The sequence below is a fragment of the Onychomys torridus genome, chromosome 1 (assembly GCF_903995425.1).
Source record: "Onychomys torridus chromosome 1, mOncTor1.1, whole genome shotgun sequence".
Classification (NCBI taxonomy): domain Eukaryota; kingdom Metazoa; phylum Chordata; class Mammalia; order Rodentia; family Cricetidae; genus Onychomys; species Onychomys torridus.
Window position 1 is genome coordinate 129568854 of NC_050443.1, and position 23006 is coordinate 129591859.

The window sequence follows — 23006 nt, forward strand, 5'->3', positions numbered from 1 at the left end:
GGCCAGGTGCTGTACTCAGGTCTTGCTGTGCCTTTTGTTTGTGTGAAACAGGCTGGCCCCAAATTCTGTATGTAGCTGAGAGTGACCTCAGACTTCTTCTTACCTGCTGTCACGTGTCACCATACCTGCTTTGTGTGTTGCTGATGAACCTAGGGACTCCAGCCTGATAGACACACTCCACAGCTGGGTCACATCCCCAGGTCATACAGTGTCTGGTTTTATATTTTGCAATAACCATGTGGAGCAAGCCTGATCCATTCCACAGTCGAGGAAACCAGCTGAGAAGGGTTAAGTGACACACCAAGGTCATGCACCCAAGGTCACGTGGCTAGGAGGAGCAGTAGCCTTCTGGTGTCGCTGACTCTGTTTCCCCTACTGTTTCACACTGTTCTGTGAACATAATTTGCATGCAAATACGCAGAGTGGGGGAATTAGAGCAAATGATGCCGAAATAGGGCATTTCTGGTCTCGAAAGTAGAGAGGTTGTTTATAGGTAATTTATATTTTCTTGTTCAGATGTTCATGCATTTTCTAAAATGTCAACACATGACTATGCAGAAGAGGTAGGGGTTTTGTTTTGTTTTATTTGCAAAAGATCCTTTTCCTTTCTACTGTCTACCCTTTTAGATTCAGCAACAAGGGACCAAGAATCAGGCAAAGAAAAAGATTAATATCAGAAAACAGTGTATTTTTCATGTATGAATGGAAAGAAGTAGAAATCACAAAAGGGGTGAGACCTGGGGATGTAGAGAACACGTTGGGTAACAGCTGTGGAGAAGGGAGCAGAAAGAGGCTCTGGGGCAGCTGATTGTGTACAATGTGCTCTGCAGATTCAGTTGGAGTGTTCTCCATGGGTAGGCATTGTCCAGTCCGCAGGGGTGCAGGGGGCCCCCTCTGTCCCTATGGGAGAAGGGAGCACCTTTGCAAATGGAATTCTATTATGAAAGTAAGTTTGCACCCTGCTATAAGACAGATGAGGGAAGAGTAGGGAGCCTGTTGGTTTCAGCTCCAAGCTGTCCCCACGTCACAGGTGCATTTTTGGAGGGGCACATCTGAGGCACTTCCACTGTATGTTACATTTAAACCAGGAAAGAATGTGATTACACTGTTTGCTTTAAATGTACTAACTGAAAGAACTCAATTTAGAAGACGATAAAAATGTATGTGTTTAAAATGCTCACTACAGGCTTATCTATTGAGTAAAGACTAATGTGTCACTTAGAAAGGAGCTAAAAGAAAAGGACCAGACAAAAAGCCACTTAGATGGAAGTGCCATTCAAAATGACAGGCTGAGAGCTGGGCTGTAGCTCAGTAGGTAGAGTGCTTGCTCTGTGTGCACAAAGGCTTGGATTCAGTCCCTGTCATCACCTAAGCCAAGCATGGTGGTCCAAGCCTGTAATCTCAGTATGCCAGAGATGGAGGCGGGATGATCAGAAGTACAAGGGTATCCTCAGCTGCGTAATGAGCTGCAGGCTAGCCTGGCTTACACAGACCCTTTCTCAGAAACGAAAACAAAACAAAGCCCCCACCCCAGCACCAGGCTAGGAGATCACGGATAAGCCCAGGAAAATGCCACAACCAGGCATGAGGCAGAATCCAGGGGGGCCACATAGGGAAACTGTCATGTGGCAGGATGGGGGTAAGGTCAGGGCAGAATGGTTTGTGGGAGACAAAGAAGGGCTGTGGGTGGTTTCTCTCCCCAAACTCTGATGTTTCATTCATTTATTTATTTTCTTAAACCACTTATAGGGAGCTCAGTGAGATGATGGCCCACAGGTAAAAGTGCTAACTGCCAAGTCTGATGACCTGAGTTTGATTCCCAGGACCCACATGGTTGGAGCTCCAACTCCTAAAAGTTGTCCTCTGCCCTCTGCATGCACATCATGATGCCTCTTCCTTCTCCACACACAGCTACATACACACAGAAGAAATAAGAGCAAGAAAATTTAGAAGGCCAGGGATAGCATAGCCAGAATCAACCAATTCCTTCTAAAGAAAAGAAAAAAAAAATCAGGCTAAGGTAACATTCCATCACCGTAAAGCAACATTGCCCTACAAAATAAAACAGAAAGGAAGGCGAAGCCTCTTCTCTCCCATAGCGAAACTGTGGCCTCTGCACAAAGAAGTTCAGCAAAATGTGCGCTGACAGCGTGTGAACAACAGACGGGCTCTGGAAATGTAGACAAAGTGATATGGCCAGACGGTACCGTCTGCCGGTGCTGGCTGAGTCCCATTTATGCTGGGTACTATCACAGTAACTTGATAATCATACCATCATCCATTCCTGGCATTTGTATGTGACTGACACCCCTTGGCATAGCCACCCAAGGAGATGGGGAACAGAGAGAAGGGAAGTAAACACCTCTAGAGGACATGGTGGGTTTGGTGATCCTCTGCACTTTATGGGATAAGAGCCAGGGAGGCCAAGCTCCTCCTCCAGGTGTCGGGGGCATGTGCAGTAATCATTGCCATGTGATATTTGGAGCCATTGCTTTGTGGTGCCAGGCTGGGTGTGGAGGATGATCTGAACAAGGACTCGTCAGAGATAGCGCCGTGTGGGGGACTTACCATTGGTCTGGTCCCAGCCAACTCCACAGCTTTAGCTGAACATTTGTTAAGAGGGAAAGGCTACTTGCAGCCAAGCAGGAAATTGAGTGTGATCTCACTAGAAACCAGACTAACTGGCATTAGTGAGGGACCCAGAGGTGGGGTGTGGCGTGGGCAGAACTGTGCTGAAAGGGTTAATAGAGGAATGGAGTACAGGGAGAGTGTCTCTTCCCAGTTCTGGATGCTCAGGTTAGTGAGGGCTTTGTAGTGGAGGCAGGGGTCACTGCTGGAGAAGGGTGCAAAGCCAGGAGCAGATGTTTTAGACCAGAAGGAAGGTGCTGTCTGTCTTTCGTGATGGGGATGTGGACCTGATAGGAGCATCTTTCCTGTGCCCTTAGATCCCTGTAGGCCATGAGTGCAAAGGTCTGTGTTCACAGAAGCAGGCTTATGTCACTGTGTGTCACAACATGAGTGTGTGGGTTCACATGGATCCATGGAATGAAGACTCAGAGGCATCTTAAGAATGAATCTATCCTTTCATGGCTGCAGGGGGTCCAGCCTCAAGGACTGAAGCACTGTTCCTTCGCCTAGGACATTTTTATTTCTCTCTAATTACAGTTTAGCCAGTTAATTTCCATACCTTCAAAGCAACCCAAAAGGAGCTCCCAGAGACCAAATGTCAAGTGCAAATTCTTTGATTTCTCAGGTACCACGGTTTTCCAGGTTTCCTGAATCAAGTTTTGCATAAACCTTTGATCCCTGAGAGACTTTCTGATCCTTGACTCTCAGACAAGATTCACATAAGGTGGTAAGAGAAACAAAAGGTTAAACAAAGGAGGGATTAGGGCGAGGTGCTGCTCTCTGGAACCAGGCCAGGAGCTCAGCGGGAATCCACTACAAGCTTACAGTAGATCATTTTGCATACTGACTTTGTTGCCTTAACTTGCTAGGCAAAGAGAACAGGTCTGTTTTAATGAGTGGAATGTGCAGGGGGGCTCTGGAGGGATAGTTTAGTCAGGAAAACATTTGCCTTCAAACAGGAAGGGCTGAGTTTGATGCCCAGAACCCAGGTCAAAATGCCAGATGTGGTGGTCTGGGCTTATAATCCCAGTGCTGGGGAAGTGGAGACAGGAGGGGCCCCTGGGGCTCACTGGCTGGCTGGGCTAGTCTAACAAGTGAGCTCTGAGCCAATGAGAGGCCCTACTTCGAAGGAGGTGGACAGCCTGCCTCAGGATGACACCAGCATTGTCCTCTGGCCTCCACTTGTGCACACACACACACACACACACACACACACACTACAAAAAAGAATGTGCAATGAAGAAAACACTTATCTGCTCCCCTCTCTTTCCACCATGGGTGTGAGTTAGCAGTGCTTATGTTGGAAAAGGTTGAAATAACCAGGAAGAACCTAGATGATAAGAAAGCAGGTTATAAAATAAGATGGATTTGATGGGAAGGTAATCCATAATGTATTACACTATAAGGTCCACCTACTTGGTAAGTGGTGGAGCACAGGTTTGCTTCTGAGCGTGCTGGTAGACAAAGCCAAGAGGTGACCCCAAAGCCTGAGAACCCTCTCTGCTGTCCTGAAAGATGATCTCAATTCTCCACGAGCAATAAGCAGCAAGTTTCATAGAACTGTTTCTTAGAAAAATCTCTCTGCCTGGAGGTCTGCCCCAAAGCACAGTCTAACGAAAGCCACAGATCCATGTGAACTAATAGATGGAACTATTGTTGTAGCAGGAATTTTTGTAGCAGACTAGGTCTTCCTTTAATTTAATTTTTTTCTATATTATTTCTCTGTCTCTCTGTCTCTCTCTGTCTCTCTGTCTCTCTGTCTCTGTCTCTCTGTCTCTGTCTCTCTCTCTCTCTCTCTCTCTCTCTGTGTGTGTGTGTGTGTGTGTGTGTGTGTGTGTGTGTGTGTAGGTGCACTTGCCCATGAGTTACGTGTGTGGAGGTCAGGAGTCGATGTTGGGTGTCTGCCTTTACACATTCATTCTCCACCTTGTTTTTTGAGACAGGATCTCTCACCGAATCTGGAGCCCACCATTTCAGCTAGACTGGCTGGCCAGCAAGCCCCTGGGATCTGCCTGTGCTGGGGTTACAGGCATGCATTTTCATGACTGGCTTTTATATAAGTGCTGGGAATCAGATCTCTGGTCCTCAAGCTTGCACAGCAAGCTCTTTATCTGAGGAGCCATCTTTCCAGGCTTGAATTCCATTCTCTTGCTTGCTGTTCAGCCTCAGAGGCTCTTTGCTAAGAAGCCAGTGTTCTGAACACTGATGGGGGCCATGCACAGTGTTGACAGCAGGTAGTGTGGAAAGAGGTGCCCTAGAGCCAACTCAGAGCGTAAGGCATTCTCTGTCTGTCCCTGTCTCTCTGTCTCTCTGTCTCTCTGTCTCTCTGTCTCTCTGTGTGTGTCTGTGTGTGTGTGTGTGTGTGTGTGTGTGTGTAAAGCAGGGGCTACACAACTGTGCTTCTGAACACAGGGCTGCATCCGGCATGTTTAGGACTCAAGCAGCACTGGAAACCACCTAGACACCCTGTAGATGGGGAGCCGTTTAAGCCTGAGGGTTGGCACAGCACAATTTTACAGATAAAGTGGTCCTTAGCTGTTGTTTACTCTCGGGCACACAAGTACTCCTTGTATTGCAATACTCACTGCCCATCACTGGTCGAGGCTCTGAAGGGGTAGGGTATTTACTCAATAAGAAGATAGAGGAGAGGCTGGCTCTCCATCCATGCCACTTATTGATATGTCTGTGACCAAGATAAATACTTCTAAATATGGGTGGACATCAGGGAAAACATACTTCAGCGAATAATGGAACAGCTGTGCAAGACGGAAATGTTTTAGTGCCGACCATTAAATAGGAATGAGGGAGGTGGACAGTTCCCGGTGAGGAAGGATGCCTATGGAATATTGACAAGTGAAAAGCAGCTTGCAGAATGTGGGGCGGGGAGGAAGGAGGGCAGCAGGGAAGGAGGGAGAGGGAATGAGAATATATCGATATAGACATCTACCTGTCATTGTACAAGGTAGTTATCCGTGGTGAGCTTTTAGATTATTTTTGCCTTCTCCCTTACATTTCATGCAGTATTAAAGCTTTTAGTCCCTACAGCTTCTTCTTCTTCTTCTTCTTCTTTTTTAAGTGAGCCTGCACTTATCACAAGTTACATTCATTTAGAAACAGATTTCTAGCTTTTATTTTTATTTTATATGTCTGGGTGTTTTGCCTGCATATGTGTATCTGTACCACATATGTGTCTGGTGTCCAATGAGGCCAGAAGCAGGAGTTAAATCCCCTAGAACTGGAGTAACTGACATTTGTGAGCTACCGTGTGGGTACTGGGACTCAAACTTGATCCGCTGGTGCTCTTAACAACTGAGCATCTCTCCAGCCCCTAAATTCATTTTTTTAAAAAAAATGTCAATTGGCTCATGTAAGATAGGTTACAAAAATATAATCAAGGCAGGCTGGGTGTGGTGACTATAATGCCAGTGTTTTTCAAGTAAATGCAAGAATGGTCGCAAGTTTGAGGCCAGACTGAACTACAGAGTGAGAAAAATCTCCCAGATAAACAAGCAAACTGGCAAACAAACAAAACAGGTATCAAGGAGACATGTTCATGAGCTAAAACTTGGAAAATTATTCTTAAAGACTGGAAAACCAGACCTACATTTTGTACAATTAATATGCCCTTAAAAACTAGTAAGAAAGAATCCCATCCAGTTCTACACTGAGCGCCTCACAAGCAGCACTGAGCCAGTCTGCTGTCTACCCCGCCGAGTTTTTAAAGCATCTCTTCTAAGCTGTCTAAAAGCTCTCTGCTTTCCGTACTAGAATTATTGGATGGTTTTATAGATGCTAGACACCTGGTTTCTTAGCAGTTTCTAAATGTCATTCTCCTGGTGAAACCACACAGGGTAAAGCCAGCTCCTGAAGAAAAATAGAAGCAGAACTTATAATTTGAAATCACAAAGCAGTATGAGCTCAAATTAAAAACCCTCAGTATACATGTTCCAGCCACTCAAACAACAGCCTTTCGCTTTACCTTCCAACTGCCAGCGTGAGAGGGTGCCTGTGTTACCCAAGTTCATCAACTAGGGGACTGTTGTTTTTGTTTGTTTGTTTGTTTGTTTTTTAATGCCTTCACTAACTCAGATGGTGGACTGTTTGCCTAGCACTCACAAGGCCCTGGGTTCTATTCCCAGCACCTCAAAAGACAGGTGTAATCCTTGTAATCCCAGCACTCAGGAGGTGGAGCCAGGAAAATCAGAAGATCAAGGTCATCTTCAGCTATGTATATTGTATTTGAGGTTAGCCTGAGCTATGCAAGATCCTATCTCAAAAACAAAACAAACAACAACAACAACAATAAAAAACCCCAACCAAAACCAATAGCTGAAGAGGTGACATCTCAGCAGTCAAGAAGAGCTCACTGCTCTTGCAAAGGACTCTGATTCGATTCCCAGCACCCACATGGCTGCTCACAACTGTCTGTAACTCTAGTTCTAGGGGCTCTGGTGTGTGTCTTCTGACCTCCAGGGACTTCTGGATACATGTAGTGCACAGATATATACTCAGGCACTCGTGTGCACAAGCAGAGAGAGAGAGAGAGAGAGAAATACTAACACAAGACAAGAACCCCTCACTAATTAATTAACCATCATTGAGCTTGTCAGTTTGACACTCAGAGGCTCACTCACATATCACAGGTTATGATAAATGCCAGAGAATGTGAGCTTCAAAGCCTGCAGTCACTCCAGTAAAGACCCAGGGAGCAGAGGGGAATTGTGGGGTGAATGAAAGTACCTGGATGCTGGACCTCAAGGCTCACAGGTCAAAAGCAGCCTTCCCTGGCCCAGATAGTTTTATAGAGCATGATGGTGGTGCTAATGTGCATTTAAATAATTCAAAATTAACCAAAGGATACATTGGTAAAATTTGCCAACAATGTTTTTTTTTCCTTGGGTTGCTATTTCTATGTAGCGTAAGATAGCCTTAAAAACAGGATCCTCCTGCCTCAGCCTTCTGAGTTCTGGGATTACAGGCACGCATCACTCTGCCTGGATTTAAGATACTCTTAGAAGACAGGAGTGGTGGAAAGGAGCTTGCACTCCAGGTGTTAGGTTTCAGTGTTGGGGCTGGGGTGAAACCAGTGGCTGGGAGCTGGCCCGGCATGCACGAGGCTCTGGGCTCCATCCTCAGGACTGTGGTGATGTAGATGGTGTTTATCTGATTTAAGGATGAATGGCGAGGCAAGGTCTAAACAAAAAGTAGAAGCAGATATTAACGTTCTGCAAACCACAAAGCAATGTGGGCAAAAGTTGAAGCTGGCTGATAAGAAAGAACAATAGGAGAAGGACCAGTTCCTCATCTGCACTCACTCTTTTAACCTTGGCTGGGTGCTGCTGGGAGGGGGCACTGCTATAAACGTCGGGGATTCAAAAACACGTGCGTACTTAAAAGATGAGCAAGCGCCTCAGGGGCAGATGGAAATGTAAGCAGTTTCCAAAAGAAAAGATAAAAAATGTCTAATAAGCACAGATTAAAAAATAATAATAATAACCTTCCACCCTAAGAATTTACTCAATGGTGAGAAATATTTTTCCCTCTAAAATCACTTCAAAAATTTAGAGCAACGAGCATAGCAGCACATTTCTTTAATTCCTCTAATCAATACAGTTAATTTAATGTAATGACTTGGGAAGCAGAGGCAGGACCACACAGTGGAATGAGAGAACCAGCTTCCACAAGTTGTCACCTGACCTCCATAATGTGCACCATGGCACATGCATGCCCAATACCCCCATAAAACAAATAATAATAATTTGTTAACAAATGTACAAAAACTTTAAAGCTTTTTTAAGATTGTGTGTGTCTAACCATACTCAATGTTCATGTTGCAGCATGTATCAGTTTGAAGGACTGAATGCGTGCGTATGAGACATTTTGGAAGAGTGAATTATGTATTATTAGCTTTGAGAAGGAATCTTCTATTTCTGCTTTTTTTTTAAAACCAATTTTTAATTTTTATTTGGTTTTCAAGAGAAGGTCTGGAGTACCCTAGGTTATTCTCAAAGTTGCTATGCAACCAAGGATAACTTTGAACTCCTTGATCCTCTTACCTCCAACACCAAAGTGCTAGATTTACAGCGCTGCCTGGTTTAGGTGGTGCTGGGGATGCAACGCAGGGCTTCAGCCATGCTAGGCAGCATCCTACCTTTGAACTACATCCCTAGCCCCAGTTATGTTTCTTACTTAATTTTTAAATTTTGCTATGACAAGTCCTGCATCTGAAAATAAGGAGGGGGTTTTAGAAAGTGACTATATCCCATTAAAAAGTGCATTGCATGTCATTAAGCACACAAACACCCCGTAAACAATGCGGGAGAACAGCACACCACGATGGTTAAGATCTGGAGCCCTAATTTGATTCTTTTCTGTATCTTAATTTTTTTTATATGACAAGTATAGTAGCTTTTTTTTTATAGCCAGGTGTGGCGGTACATGCTTTTAAACCCAGCCATCAGGAGGTAGAGACAAGCAGATCTCTGTGAGTTTGAAATAAGTCTGGTCTACATAGCAAGTTCCAGGCCAGCCAGGGCTACACAGTGAGACCCTGTTTTTAAATCTATAAAATATCTTTACAACCCCAAGGCTCAACCTCTACACACTTTCTTAGGTAAAGTGTTTCTAAATCATAAGCAATGGTTGCAAATGTTCATTTGCACGCAGAGGAGGGGGGGGCAGTACAATGAACGATCATGGTTTAACCCAGTGGTTCTCAACCTTCCTAGCACTGCAGCCCTTTAACACAGTGCTCGTGCTGTGGTGACCCCCCAACCAGAACATTGTTTTTGCTGCTACTTCATAACTGTCGTTTTGCTGCTGTTATGAATTGTTATGTAAATATCTGACTTACAGGATATTTGATATTGGACCCCCGTGAAAGGGTCGTGACCCACAGGTTGAGAACCACTGGTCTAACCTCCTTTCCAGACTTCGGATATTCTGCATGTGACGGCTGCAAGTAAAAGCAAAACCAAAAGCCCCACATTGAGCAAGTAGTTGGCTGTGTGATGCGCTCCACTCTGGGAAAGCTCAGCAGTGTTGTTTTGTTTTCTTCTCTTTTCTTTTCCTCTCTCTCTCCCGCGCCCTCCTCTCCCTCCCCTCTCTCCCTTCTCTGTGGAGCCCTGGCTGTCCTGGAACTCACCTTGTAAACCAGGCTGGCCCCAAACTTAGAGGTCGCCTGCCTCTGCCCCCCAAGTGCTGGGATTAAAGGTGTGTGCCACCGCCGCCCGGCTTCATTTTTCTTTTCTAAGCACACAAAAATAATATCTTTTTAAAGGTACATAGGTAACCAAACAAAAAATGTATTTACCTTTGATACGGAAAAATGTATGCACAAAACTGAAATGTGTCCTGTAACTCTTTTTTCTCTTTGCCTTTCCCCTTGTCTTTTGACTTTTAAACAATAAAATCTCTTCTATTTTGGATGGTGTCATCTATGCAATGTATCTGGATATCATCCACCGCCGCTCCTCCATCTCACTCTCCTCAGGGACCCCCACACGTCAGCACCCCACCTCCCCGTTCACATCCTGTTGGAATGCTGCCTCCTGATCTTAGGCAGGTAACCGCAAGCTGCAGTGAGCTCGTGAGTGCACCGGCCATGTTGCATCCAGAAGACCGCATTGCACAGCTCTCCTGTCTGTCCTTCAGCTCTCACATTCCTTCTCTTCCTCTTTGGCAATGTCCCCTGAATCTCCAGGGAAGGATTTGATGTCTATGTCCTGTTTGGGGATGAGCACTGTGACCAGCTATGAGTCTCTGCATTGGCTGCTGCCTACTGAGTCTCTGAGCAGTGTTGAGGGCAGCACTAATTACTGACATAAACATAAGCATTCGGTTAGAAAGCAGTTTGACAGTGTCTCCATTTAGCAAGACAATAGTAGTAGGTTCTCCCTAGCATTGGGGGTTTCTTACCCAGTGAAGACACATTTCCCATATTGCACTAACAGATGAGGGCATTTGCCCAAGAGAAATGGAATCTCATGTTCTACAGGCTGGAAGGGGGTGTTGGATCCCCTGAAGCTGGACCTACATGTGGCTGTGAGTCTCCCAATGTGAGCGCTGGGAACATCACTTAGATCCTCTAGAACAGGAGGTGCTCATGACCACTGAGCCACCTCCCCAACCCCCTAACTGTCTGCTTAAAGTGGACGCGTTTTATTGCATGTAAGTTATATGTCAGCCAAGGTGATTTCTAAAATTTTTTTCCAGTGTAGGGCCAACTACATAATTAAGATGGTTGTAGAACAAGAAATGCGGCCGGGAAGCAGGGGATAGAGTGAAGCAGGCTGTACAGGTTCTGTGCCCATGCTGGCCCTGGTTGCTGTGTGCTGATTCTGGTACCTCGTGTGTGTGTGTGTGTGTGTGTGTGTGTGTGTGTGTGTGTGTGTGTGTGTGTGTGAGAGAGAGAGAGAGAGAGAGAGAGAGAGAGAGAGAGAGAGAGAGAGAGAGAGAGAGAGAGAGACAGAGACAGAGACACAGAGACAGAGACACAGAGACACAGAAAGAACATTTGACATAATGCAGTTTTTCTATGCATGCTTAGCTTACCTTATTTCTTAGCTTGATGATGTGCTGGGTCCTCTCTCCAAGCCAGTGAGTTGGGCTCCCTATCTATCACTCCCCACAGAGCGTTACATAGGGCCTTGACATTCCAGTTAACCCATCTCCCCATCAAACTTTAGGGTATTTTCTGTTTCACACCATTATCAACACTCACCTTCCCACACATCCTCCCTCTCAAAAACCTAAAAAGAAAGAAAGGTAAAAGGCTCCGTGAAAGGAATGGATTAAGAGTTCAAGGAGACATGAACTTGGGTGATGTGCTGATGGACAGGAGTGGGCATCACAGTTCTGTCCCTCTGAGTTTATTTTAAAAGAATGGCATAAGTTTTCTGGGTGTTGGAGTTCTGTCCCACTGAGTTTATTTTAAAAGAATGATGTAAGTTTTCTTTTAAAATTTCAGTCTTGAAAATATGACATTGGACGCGAGTTATGAATCACATCCTGCTTCAGCAAACCTTTGACGAGACAAGACGTTGTAGAAAACAGCTTCACAATGTGAAAGCCTAGCTGTCAGTCATTCCCAGAGACCAGCGCCATGTGCCTTCCAGCAAAGCTTCTATCTTTTCAAGAGGCGGAGCAAAAGACTGATGATCACATCCACAAGATGTGAAATTCATTCTTTTTTAAGAGTCCCAGATAAACTGGGTTAAAATAAGTGTCATTGCATGGACTTCAGTGACAGCTTTTTATGGTACAAGGACCGAATCGATTGCCGCATCAATGTCTGTGTAGCAATCAAATCCTGAGGTGTTTACTAGTCATGTGGCCCTGCTCCAGACAATGCCTAATCTGAAAAAGTACATCGTTTGGACAACGTGATCTCTGAGCTGTGTTTCAGCTCTAAGAATTTAAGAACTCTGAGAAAGCAATTCATGCTCAGGTATGCATGACTGGTACCTGCATACCAGGAGAAGCCGTCTTTTAGAATGACTCTTGAGAAGGCGGGCATCTTAATAAAGAAGGACCAGGGGCTAATGGCAGCTCCGTCAGCAGTGTGGTTGGCTGCGGACATTTTGGTGAGGGAGTTCTTCCCGGAACTGTCAGCCTCAGTGTTTGTGGCAGACAGACAAAAGTTTGTATAAACCCATCTGTTCACTTACAAACACCCACCGGTGTCCCTAGATGCTTCTCAGGGCCCCTTCCTGGGTTACAAACGTCCTAGAACTGTAGAAGTCTCAGGGAAGGCTATGCACAGCAAGCTGGAAGAGTGCTATACCCACGCCAGCCCCACCCTCGTGCAAGTCTTAAGGACTGTGGTGGCACATATGTTTGCCACCCACTCTGTGGTCAACTTTGGCAATTTAGTGATACTCTGTTCTCAAAAACACAAATTTTTAAAAAATTAAGGAGAGGATATGCTTGTCTGGTGTGGGTGGGGCCATGGGTTCATTCTCAGCATTGCAAGACAAATCTATAGATCAGATTGGCCTCTGGATTGCCAGTTTGGGACCTCAGAGAGGGAAAAGCCCATACTGTGGACTCATGTCTTAGCCATAGCCTGTGTGACTCTCTCAGCATCAATGACCTTTTCTTCAAAGTTGGGCAAGGTCCTGGACTTTGCCAGCAATTCTTGGGCCTCAGTCCCTGGTTTGGTTATGAGGGCCAGTCCTTACAACACTGCTTTTCTCTTGGTTGGGCATCTTGGTAATGGTTTCTGATGATGCTGAGGTGAAATTGGCTCTGGTAGCTATAAAGCCCTCATGGCAGCTCCATCCTTCAGTCATGCTTGGAAGTGAGGGCTGGACCATCTGGGTTGTGTGCCAATGAGCACTCTCCCCTTGACTGGGTAGATGCTGCCAAAGGTCCCTTTGTAACTCCCCACCCCCAAGGAAGCCTCTCAGACCGGAGGTGTACTGCACCTCCAGATCCAGATCCTGGGGAGGGGGTGGCTGCTGAGATGGCAGTGACGATAAACTTTGTTGCAAGACACATCAAGCTTTGCTTTCTGTTTTTTGTGTGGGTGCTGTCCTGTGGAGGAGAATCAGATGTCCTTGAATGGATGTAGACGAGTCTTGCCCCACCCTTGGCGCCTGACACGGAAGAGACGCTAATGGTCTCAGATGCAGTCTGGGCTGGGTTGGAGTCTTCTTGGGGCTAATAACAATGATTGCCACTAAGGGCTGTTACATGAGGTAATGGAGCAAGTAAGGGATAGCAAGGATGAGGAGCCCTTGAACATGAGCAGGTTACATATTCGTAAACTCAATGAAAACAGTGAAGAATGTGGGAGTGGAGGGGTGGCTTCTGTTCTGAATGAATATAGTACAAAAACCATTTCTCAGCTGGGTATGGTGGTGCAGGCCTGTCATCCCAGCACTTAGTAGGCCAAGTCGGGGAGATCATGAGTTAGAGGTTAGCCTGGGCTAAGTAGTGAGATCCTGTCCCCCGCCCCCATTTCTCTCTGCCTTTGAGATAGTAACTTATGATTCCCACACTGCTCCTTGGAAGCCTCACTTCTAATTACTTTTCATTGGTTCAACTTGCTTAATTAAAAAGTGATGAACCCGGGGACCTTCCTGTTCGGAGATGTCACTCCCAGCTCTGGTGGGGCCTGAGCACCGATGGCCTGGAGGACACTCAAGGGTGATATCAGCAAACTAAGAAGCGGGCAGGAAGGTGACGGGTATGATGATGGGTTCTTGTTTTAAACTGGGGCAGAAATGAAGGATGGCAGTGACACCCATCTGCAACTTTTGAGAAGCCTTTGTGGGACACAGATGTTCAGGTGGAAGGGTAGCCTATTTATAGAAACACACGTCAAAGGAAGAAACAAACCTGCTTCTCGAACAAAGAGAAACAATTAACCCAAGAGCTTTCCCGGCTGCACCTCCAGTGGGATCGATGCCTTGGAGGTCACGTAGACCTGAGCAGCCCCACCTGGAGACAAGTCTGGGTTCTCTATGCCATCCCTTCCCTGTGGGTGATGAGGGTACCTCAGAGCTGGGTGTGGGCAGTTTTCTGAACATTCCCCGGAGTGAGCTGGCCTCTGGCTCAGCTCAGCTTTCACTGAATTGGGGCGGCGACACTGCAGCGAGAGCACCATCTGTGTCTCCGTTTGTCCTTATAGAGCAGGGATCTAAAAGTGCAGTGAAGAAGGTGGGTGGCGGGCTGCAGTGTAGATGCCCTTTCCTCTGCAGATGTGGGTGACTCAGACGCAGCAGCCACAGTAGAGCTGCTGTTCTGCTGGCCCCACCTTCCCAGGGGACCCTGCTGTGATGGGAAAGGCAGACCCCAAGACCATGTACTTAGGGTTCCACAAAGATCTCTTGGCCTGGGAGCAGCTAAGGATTTATCACCCCATCTCACCTCTCCAAGATAGTAAACGTTCATAAAACAATAAGTTGTTTTGTACAAGACATTCTGATAGATGTTGGGAACGGGGGCGGGCGGGCGGGGGGTCAGAAAGAATAAAAGAATAAACGAGCCAATAGGCAAGCTCAGGAGTTGCTTCTCAAAAGTCTCTTGATCTTTTTTTTCTTCTTTCTTTTTTTTGAGACAGGGTCTCACTACACATAGCTCAGGCAGACCTCCAACTGTCTTCCTGCATCCTGCCTCATCCCCTTGCTGGGGTTGTAGGTGTGTACCACTGTGTCCAGCAATAATTTATAATCTGAATGAAGAAAATGTAGAAATATAATAAAGTGATACACAGGATGGAATGATTGGGTGAATGGATGGCGGGGGGGGGGGGGGGGCAGGAGTCAGGCTTCTCACTTTTGGCATGGGGGAGGGTTACAAACAGAAGAGAAGGCCAGAGTGATGCACACAGCCTTGTGTTGATTATCATGGGGCATCAGTGTGCATTTAGGATGGCCTTTATGGAGCTGCAGATGGAGACATATGGAAGTGTTTTTGGATTTGTGCGTATACCTAAGTTGGTGCATGTACATGGATGTACACACACACACACACACACACACACACACACACACACACACACTTACTTCTCGGTCAGTTGACATGGCTTAAACAACTCTGCTTTAGTAACCATTGAGCCCAAGCACCCAGTGTAAGGATTCTGTCCTTAATTATGTCATCAGCCTGTGATGATGTCCCAGCCTAAAAAGCAGGTGGGCCCTCTGTGCACCCCTCTCTTCTTTCCACATTCTCCTTCCCTACACCCCCCCCACTCCGTAAGTCCTTCTCTCCTTCCGTCTGTTCTCTCTCTCTCTCTCTCTCTCTCTCTCTCTCTCTCTCTCTCTCTCTCTCTTTCTCTCCCTCTCAATAAAGCTCTAAAAAGGTAACTATGGTGCACTGACTCTTCCGTCTAGCACTCTCCTCTGTCGGCATGGCCACCGCCTTAACCAACACCCAGACCTTGTTTTCTCTTGTTCGCCAGCAAAAGAAATCAGGCCTCCCTGGAGAAGTGGCCAGTTCTAAAGCTGGGGCATTTTTCTATTGTCCTGTTGTAGCAAAATACATATAACATAAAACCTGCCTCTCTTTTGACATCCTCACACTGTAGCCCAGGCTTGTTGGGAGCACAGCACGAAGATCCTTGGACCCACAGAACTCCAGAGAAACGAGGAATGTTAAGCATACAGGATTGTCTTTCCTATGGAAAAGATGAGAAACCTGTTCTCCCATCCAGAAAGCTGAGAACTGGAAGTGATTAATAGTCTGGAGAGCTGCATCATCTGTTGGGCCAGGCCATATCAAGTTCCAACAACTGGACCAGAGGAGGCTAATAGTCCAAATGATCTCTATGCTATGTATGACTGAGACCAGACCAGACTCTTCCTCAGGCCCTTAAGCTAGTACAGGTAGCATCTCCCTGGAACCATCTTCTTGGAAGAAATGACCTGTACCCTGAGTTGAGTTTCAATGTATTACACTTCCTTGTACACTGAGGATTGTATTACACCTCCCCCTAGATTATAAGGGTCTTAAATAAGTTGGTAATGAACCACCCGATTGATATTAGACTCTTCAGAAGTCTTGATCGAGGTTGCTGAAGTCAATCTGAACTGAGTTTTTTCTTTTCTTTCTTTCTTTTTTTTCTGAGACAGGGTTTCTCTGTGTAGTTTTGGTGCCTGTCCTGGAACTCACTCTGTAGACCAGGCTGGTCTTGAACTCACAGACATCCACCTGCCTCTGCCTCCCAGGTGCTGGGATTACAGGCGTGCGCCGCCACCACCCGGCCTGAACTGAGTTTTCATTTTCTTCTCTTCGTGTTTCCTTCTCTGACACCTGTGGAGACCTCCTCAAAAGTTGGCCTCAGACTTCTGTTTATCTTCCTGCCTCAGCCTCCCAGGTGCTGGCAGTACAACCGCCAGGCGTGGCCGAAATCCAACTTGTTAAAATAGTAATTTTTTAAACACTTATTTCTTCTGTGTTGGGGGCAGTCTGTGTCATGGCGTTTGTGTGGAGGTCAGAGGTCAGCTAGTGAGAATCAGTTCCTCTTCTTCCACCATGTGGATTCTGAGGAGCCAACTCAGGTGGTGAGGCTCGGCAGCCAGCATTTCTGCTCACTGAGTCACCTCACCGGCCAGCCTTAATCCAGGCTAAGTGAGCAGTTCAGTGACATTGACTATGCTTGCAGTTACCTGCAAGCATCACAACACTCATCTGTTCATCTGGAGAACTGAAACTGTGTCTGTCAATCAGCTCTCCCCACACACCCTGGGAAGCCCTCCACGCCACCAGCCGTGGCACCTGCCCCTGGATCCTCCCTCTACTGTTAGCGATCTTAAGGCTCCCGAAGGCGTTTGACTTTTCCTGTCTTGTCATCCACTTCTCCTACCCTGGTGTCTTCCGGGTTCACATAATTGAAGCATTTGTTCAAATCCCCTTCCCTTTGAAAGCCAGAAGCATTTGGTGGGGCCTGAGCAGCTAATTCAAAGAAACCTGCATAGTATGTAAAACTGTCCGAAATACCAAGGGAAATATTCTGAGCCTTTGTGCAGAAGCTCTGCTTATACAGATGGACGTGGAACGGAATCCCCACTGTGGGCTGTGGACAGCTAGTTCCTTCCAGAATGTTCCAAGCAAACGGGACTGGAAAACCACAGCTTCACAGTGGAGAAAGCTAATGGAGGCAGCTCAGGCAGGCACACAAGGTCAGCATCTGCCAGAGTGACTGGTTGTGTATGCTGCTGACAGGGGCTGAAGATGGCAGTCATCTCTTGGTCGTGGACCAAGACTCTTGGTGAAGGGATTGCAGAGAGGGATCAGACAGATTTGCCATTGGCCTTGAATTCTCCAGCCCCCTCCTCAGCTCTCAAGTGCTGGGGTTATAGGCTTGTACCGCCATACCTGGCTGCTGCTATTAATTCTTTCAACTGTGATAAATTCATGTTGCTGATGCAAGTGGTTCATAACAAGGAGTAAGCCCAGGGTATAGAGAAGTTCACTGTACCATCTATGGAAGTCTTAAAATAATTTTTTTAAAAAAGCATTTTAAAAGGAACTATGGCTGGAGGCAGATGGAGAGAAAGCTGTAATGGTGGGCAGAAGGGAGCAGAGCCAGCTGGGGCCAGGAGTCAGGGCAGACTTCTGAAGCTCAGTTTTCTTGGTTGTGATATGCATGGTGTCAGGGTGGGGCGCTGCCCCCTTGTCTCCTGGCTCTGATGGCTTCCTCTCTTCCTCCCCAGGTCTGAGCTATTCTTGCTCTGCATCCACTCCTGGGATACCTGCTAGCCCTCAGGTCGACACCCTGAACTTCTGGGACCCCAGGAGTGTGGGATTCAGAGAAGCCAGTTCCACTGAAGACACAGCTCCACAGCCGGGATGCCTTTCCGAGGACATAGCCCCTCTCTTACTTCACATGGAACTGGTGCTTATGACCCTGCCGAGCATTCTAGAAGCCCATAGGCACAGGACAGGACTCTAGTGGAAAAGCAGTGCTCTGCATGTTTGCCTGTTTGTCTATCTTTGAGACAGGGTCTCCTGTCATCCAGGCTGGTCTTGATTCACTATGTAGCTTTGGATGGTCTTGATCCTCCTGCCTCAGCCTCCCGAGTGTTGGGATGGCTGGTGTGTTTTCTAAAAACAAGAATACTTCCTTACAGATTCCAGGATACGTTTAGAGCGAGACTGGATCCGGATGGCATCCTGTTATTAGGCCTGTAGACCTCACCCTGATTGTGCCTGCCCATCATTGCCTGGCCGCCCCTCTCCAGCTCCCCTGACAGGAAGCTGCTCTCCAGTCTTTATATTCGGTCTTTCACAAAGCACATGTCAGCTGCTTTGTAAAATGTCAAAGATCCCCTTGAAAATAAATCGATTTTTCTTTTCTTTTCTGCAAGATGAGTTCATTTAAGGAAAAATCTAGTAAGGGGACCAGAGGAACAAGCAGCCCACAGATAAGATCTTGAGGGTCTATGAGGAAAAGTGGACTGAGGAAACAGTTTCTCATTCTGCCCTGTGTTCTCACCCCACTGGGGTGGCTGACAGTGGGGCAAAGAGCTGATGTGAACAATAGGAGCAGGGAGCCCACCCCAGGGAGCAGAGTGGGGTACTAGGTTCTTGCCTAGGTGCTCTGGGAGGTGGGGTTAAGGTGGACTTAACCAAGCCAGCTGTGACATCAGACTTGGATCCAGACAAACAGAGAGGGAGCTAAGTAGGGACAGGCAGTTCCAGGAACCCCTGGCAGGGGCACTCGGGGTCTTCACAGGCCAGGGCCCAGAGCCAGTGTCTCTGCCATCACCCTCACAAGAGAGCTCTCTACCGCCAGAGCCTTGGCAGCTCCCCTTAACAGGGCAGGCTGGCTGCTGAGATTGTGCACTGGCTGTCCCCACCGTGTGTGTGTGTGTGTGTGTGTGTGTGTGTGTGTGTGTGTGTGTGTGTAAGGGTGAGTATGTATGTGTAAAGGTGAGTATGTGTGTGTGAATGTGTGTAAGGGTGAGTATGTGTGTGTGTGAGTGTATATATGTGTGTCTGTGCACACGGCTGGCCCTAGGCCACAAGAGGGTTGGCCTGCTTTGACTAAGGGTCAACAGTCCTGCAGGGGACAGGCCTCCCTGTTGGGTGTCTGTCTGTAACCGGTCCCTCCTGCTGCTTCAAGCTGCAGAGAAGGTGGGAAGAATGAGGGCCAGGGCAGGAAGCATAGAGCCAAATTCAGGAAGTCATGATGCTAGCCAGAGCTTGGGTCACAGGTTCAGGGGAGCAAAAGGTGACCACTGAAGCCACATCACAAAGGGGGTCACTTGTCATAACCAAGCAGTAAGGATTGGGGGGACACTATGCTGTGAACATTTTAGGATCTCATTCTCAGAAGCACAGTGTCTACATACTTGAAGGCCAGAGGAAGGCCAAGGGGAGCTATGGAAGCTGGGGATGGGGGACGGAGTTCAAGGGAAAGATGGAGGTCAGGGGAGGGTGGAGGTCAGGTAAGGGATGGAGGTCAAGGTAAGGGTGGAGGTCAGGGAAAGATGGAATCCAGGGAAATGGAGACTTTGGGGCTGGGTTGAGGCTTAGCTGCAGGTCCATGTACTGAAGCCCAGGTTTCCAGAGGGATGCTTGTATGGCTATGGAGGAACACGGTGTGTTTGTTCGTGTTTCTCAGTGCTGCTGTAGGAAAGCTGATGCCATGGAGAGCGGTGTCAGAGGTAGGGTTACTCGGAAGCTGGTGATCTCTAGGAGGCAAATGTCATTGAGGCATCAACTTGCAGCCAGGATGTCTGGGCTCTTCTGGGTCATCCAGATCCTTACCCAAGACCCTCCCTCCTGACCCTCCCGGAGACTCCAGCCTACTTGGCCCTCCAGCCAGTCTCCTCTCACATCTTCTCTACCCTGGGCAATAGCTTGTGGACCGAATCAGGGCCCACAGCCCCACCCAGGTGGCCTTGACCTACTTCGAAGACTTTTCCGGGCTTCCTAGTTCTCACCAAAGACAGGTGAGGCCAGGAAACGGCAGCCCGGGGTGAGGACTCACCACGGCTGTGGGATGTACCTTGCCCCTGACATTCTTTTCCTCCGGCCCCCTCCCCCAGCTGCTATTTCGGTCCTTCCTCCATGATGGTGCTGGGTGAGCCTCTTTTCATGTCAGGATGCCAGGCCCCCGCTGCCGCCCCGTAAACAGCTGAAGGATGTGGTAGGAGACAAACTTTCCACTAACATGACTTTGAACCAGTTCCTTCACACAGGGGCTCCCCTGCTCCTCCCAGCCAAGGGGACCCTATCCTGTCTCACCAGACCAGGCCAGAGCATCCAGGTCATCTCTAGAGGGGTCCTCGAGGAGCAGCCACATTCCAGGGTCCCTGTCCACCTTGAGGACCCTCACAGGGGTCCTCATGAATCTGCAGAAGTGGTAACCATATACAGGGAGATGGAGAGTGGAGCTTGTCGGATATACCCTGCAGGTGAGCATTCGAGTCCCCAGAGCCTGGTGGCCAGCCTGCCAGGAAGGAGCCTCAGATGGTGCTCATACAACAGCAGACACAGACTGGAGCCTTTAGTGTGGACCTTGCCACCCTCAGGAGGCCACTCAGAGTGTCAGCCAGGGCCTGGTCACATCATGCCAGGCAGCTAGACCTGGGAGAAAGACCGGTTCCCAGCCTCAGTTTCCTCCACTGTACAGTGGGGCTGGTGCCCAGGACAACCATGTGTGTGTGAGCTCAGGACTGAGCTGCTGATACCAAAGTCACTGGCAGCGTCTCTGTTAAGGCCGGAGGCTGGTGGGGAAGAAAATCATTCCTCACACCAGTGAACACTCTCTGAACCCCAAGACTTACTCCAGTCTCCTCGCTGTCCTCCATCTCCAGTCCTGGCCTCTTGTGCGCTGAAGCCACCTCGCCAGTGGCCTTCAGAAACCTCTTTTCTACAGCAGAGATGTTCCTCAAGTTCCCTCCTATCAAATTACTCCCCAGGGCCTCAAGAACATTGACCAACACCCCTGGGGAAATGACACAGGCTTCCAAGACACTTTCTTACCTGGAGTCCCTGTTCCTGGACTATAGGTGGCAAATTTGTCCGCCTCTATGAATATTTGTATCTTCTTATCCCACAAACTCCTATACAATCCTCAATAGCCAGCTCAGTTATCCCCTTTTGCCCCGTTTTCTTCCACCACACCCTTTCAGACCCTGGTTTCTTCTCTGTTCCCACTGTCACTGTAGCAATATGGTGGTGTCCTGTGCAAGATGTGTGGGTGACGTCAGCGCTTCAGGATGACGCTTCCATTGAGACTGTTCAGTGCTGGCTTCAGTCTAGAGGTTTCTCCCCAAAGCCTCAGATCAATTCAGTAAAATAGCCAGTTTGTTCCAGGCCGGCACAGGCGAGAAACAAGTCGTTAGTAACTGCAAGCCTTCCAGTATGGGGAGATGCCCGTGTGTACCCAGGATGGAGAGTCTGAGCAGGCAGGAAAGGCCTACACCCTAGGCTTGTTTGGGAGTGAGGGGGTGCCAAGCAGTTCACCGAGGTTCCTGTGGGTTGGACATGAAATGTCCTCACCGTGTAAGCAAATAGCTCCACATTGGGCCTTTGGAGTCAGGAGGAAAATCTGTGCTACCTGCCAAGCTGTGTGGCTTCTGGCTGGCCACTCAACCTCCTGGTCTCTGTTTGTTTGTAAGTAGTGTAGGTAATCCTTCCTCAGAGTGCCCTTATCATGATGGTATGAAACTACATCCACCTGGCAAATGCTGCTCTCCTCCATTCTCTGTCAAGTTTATCACCATCCACAACCCAGACTGTGAAGTCTCTAAGTGTGTGGGCCAGGCTCCATCCCTCTCTGTGCACACAGGGCCCAACACGGAGCCTGATTCCCTATACATGCCAGATCATCTGTGTCCCTGAGCTCAGGTCCCAGGAGGGTATGCTGCCCCAACAGAGTATCTGGTGTCCCCATCCCCCACCCCCCCCCCCACCCCCGCAGCTCAGGGCTCCAGAATGAGGCAGGAGCCCCTGCTGGGCCTGGTGGCATGGCTCTGACAGAACAAGTATGCAGATTACTGCTCAGCCTCAGGAGCCAGACTCACGCATGTCACACTGTAGTGGTGTGGCCTTAGGTGTGACACTGAGCCTCTATGAGCCTTAGCGCTCTCGCCCACAGAACAGGGCTGGCTTGAGAACAGTCCCCAGCCTCAATTTCTTGGCGTCCTCATTCATGTCTAACTATAGACTTAGACAACCATCCTCCCCAGCATCATTGCTAGTGCTACTGATCCTGCAGGACCTGCTCAGGTGTCACCGCACCCCCACCCCCAAAGGCCTTCCTGCAAGTGCTCACACACTGAGTTAGTGAGGCCTCCACTCTCCTTTAGGGGCTCCAGGAATTGGAAAGGCCCTCCCCATCTATGCAGCCACGCCCTTTGCCTGGGTGGGATTCCCAGGGCTCTGACCCACACAAGACTCCTGAGGCCTTTTCTAACTCAAGGACCTACATGAGTGGAGGGGAAACCATTGCTTTGTCAGGACGTCCCTACTGGCTGCTCCTTTGAGCTGGCCTTCCTGCAGGGTCCCATCCCCTCCTCCCCTGCTACATGTCCTTGATGCCCAGAGACTAGAAAGTGGCAGGAGAGATATGTCAGCTGCTCCCATTTCTCATGGACTGGGGGGATCTGGGCTTAGAGAAGATGCCCCCCACCAGGGACAAGGCCCTTCCCACCCTCAGTCCCTCTCCTCCCATCCTCCTAATATAAGACTTTATTAACCTATCTACCAGTGTGGGAGCATTGGATGCAGAACCCTTGACCCTCTCCAGCACCGGTGATTTTTCCTTTTTCTTTTCCTTTTTCTTTTCCTTTTTCTTTTCTTCTGTTTTTCGAGACAGGGTTTCTCTGTTTAGTTTTGGTGCCTGTCCTGGATCTCGCTCTGTAGACCAGGCTGGCCTGGAACTCACAGAGATCCGCCTGGCTCTGCCTCCCGAGTGC